The sequence below is a fragment of the Sinocyclocheilus rhinocerous genome, unplaced genomic scaffold (assembly GCF_001515625.1).
Source record: "Sinocyclocheilus rhinocerous isolate Xijiao unplaced genomic scaffold, SAMN03320098_v1.1 scaffold2663, whole genome shotgun sequence".
NCBI lineage: Eukaryota > Metazoa > Chordata > Actinopteri > Cypriniformes > Cyprinidae > Sinocyclocheilus > Sinocyclocheilus rhinocerous.
The window spans coordinates 43,378-46,272 of NW_015633857.1; positions in this window are offsets into that span (position 1 = coordinate 43,378).

Genomic DNA, 2,895 nt, shown 5'->3' on the forward strand with positions numbered 1-2,895 from the left:
ACGGCGGCCTAGAGTGAGCAGAGGCCGGGGGATAAAGTGAGGAACTACAAAGTTGTATACTACAAAGTTGTAGTATTTCCTCAGCAACCAGCACGGATCAGCTCCAGGCATGACGAAGCAGATATCGTCCTCTTTTGGAAGGCCAAACAAAGTAGTTTCGCTTTCACAACGAATCACACAGTGCCTTCACGACATGGCGGCGGCAACAACAATACTACAGCGAGAATAAAAGTTACGCCTTCTTTCTTTGCGTGAACATTTGGGGGCGTTATGCAAATCTTCCCAGATAGTGACACAAGTATGTGGGGGCGTGTTAGAACGAGCCGTTTTAGGTAGGTGTGGCTGACTCTTAACTTTTATAAAGAATATCTCTTTGGCTTTGAGACTTTAGTCTTTGCAACTTTACAGATCTTCTTTATGCACCAAGAGCTTGTAACACTCCAAAGAATTGAAATCGCATCATATGACCCCTTTAAAACCACTATTGGAATCCAAGATATTGCACAACCTCCTCCAATTGTAAAGCCTATCAACATAATTAGTAATTCAGTAAAGCAGAATACGAAACTATACAGTTTAATATCGTCTATAGATACCAATACTGCAGTGCCAGTAAAACAATGGGAGAAAGACCTCAATATCAACACAGATGAGGAATTCTGGAAAACAGTTTGCAGAAATACCTTTATTTTTAGTACAAACACAAATATCCAGTTAATTCAGTATACAACTGTATATATATAATAAAAATGCTGGATTGAATACAACACAGTGCTGGGTAAAATAGGGACAAACCCAGCAATTGGGTTGTTTTGACCCAGTGGTTGGGTTCAATGTTTAACCCAACCACTGGGTCAAAACAACCCAATTGCTGGGTTTGTCCCTATTTTACCCAGCACTGTGTTGTATTTAACCCGGCATTTTTAAGAGTGTAGGTTCTCGTGAAATGCCGCCACTGAATAATAGTACATATTCCTGTGTTTGGGCATTTTTACCCAATGCCCCACTGTATATATATATATGTGTATGTGTATGTATGTGTGTGTGTATGTGGTATATGTATATGTGTGTGCAATTGATTACATATATTTCCTCTTTAGAGACTTATAAAGTTTGCACATTATTGCCATTGTTGTTGCTATTATTACTATTGTTATGGTTGTTGGTGGTGGAGGTAGTAGTGGTCGTAGTATTGATTTTCATGTTGTTACAGAATAATTCGGCCTCATTTGTTCTTCCCTCTGTTATAAAAACAATTGTACAATCATCATATATTAATTCTAAGGCTCGCTGGGACTGGCGGCCGCCTTAGTTCTGTCGGTGGTCCTGATTGGCATATCTGGTTAGCATGGACACTATCTATATAGTTTTTTGGTTGCCTACCGCCTCCTTTAGCTGCCTCTGTCGGCGTCCCCTTATCTCACTTAATTAGACGGAATAAGAGTATAATCTGGGTTGGATGTGGTGTCTCTGGCTGGGAAGCTAACTAGTGCACACCACAACCTTAACCACAGATTACAATATAAAAAGGGTTTAACTGATACAGACATAATATGTCTGTATCAGTTAACATATGAATATCTGGAATACATGCATATACCAGTCATAATGAATCCATCAGGTCACACCCAGACTAGGTGAGCCTGGTCTGGAGGTACCTGTCGTGGTGGTCCAACACCCCTTTGGGGAGGAAGATAAAGTGCTTGCAAAGCTGTTTCCACTGGTACGGGAGTCGGGCTTTGTTGGTGACAAGGAGGAGGGACAAAGTGGATCAGCGGATGGTGTCTATGACAATGGGTCTGTTGGTTGTACTTGCCGGCGGGAATGAGGTGGCTGCAGGACTTAGAGGGGTTTGAGGTTATCTGCAAAAATCTCACAGACTGGTCCAGTTATTACTATTGTTTTTGTTATCATTATTGTTCTTATTTTTTTTTTATTATTATACTTTTTTTTTTTTCAATGCTACTGCCGCTGCTTCCACTTCTCCTTCTGCTACTAATAATATTGATAGTATTACCATTATCATTTTTGTTATCGTTGCTGTTTTAAATTGTACTGATGTCTATCACTCAGTGCAAGTACATCTATAATCTTTTTTTTGTTTGTTTTTTTTCTCCCACAACAACAAAATAAATTTTATTAATAATAACTACTAATTAATTACTATTATAACTCATGAGACTATGGATTTAACTTACCTCTGTACCTGTTTTATCTACCACATCCATACATCTAGAGCCTGTTTGTTTTTTTTTTTTGTTTTTTTCTCCCTCTTTTCCTGACTTGTCTTTCTCTTTTCTTGTATATGTGTGAATATATCGGTCACCGGTTTCATCCTATGTATACGTTACTATGTCAATTGTTGCTGTTAAAAAAAAAAAAAAAAACACTTCATATTTTGTTGAACCGCTTTTAGCTTTGATAACACTGTGATTTTGTTGTGGCATTGTTTTGACAAAGTTATGAAACATCACAACATTTATTTTCATCAAACTTAATTTTTGGCTGAGATCTTGTATTGACAATGGGAGAGTCAACCACTCTGTAAAGTCGACTCCAACACATCCCAAAGTCTTTCAATAGGGTTAAGGTCAAGACTCTGTGGTGGCCAATTCATGTATGAAAAGGACTCCCCATGCTCAGTGAACTACTATTCCACAATTTGGGTCCAATGAATCTTGACATTAGCTACGTTTACATGGACATCAGTAATCTAATTATTTACCTTATTCTAAATAAGCCAATATTATGATTATGGTGTTTACATGAGTTGCTTTTAGAATATTCCTTTCATGTTCCCGGTTTACATGCAGTACATAGTTCGATTAATGGCACACGTCATTACGTCACCACGTGACGCCATCCGACGTCCCCTCCGGAATTTCACATGTAAAC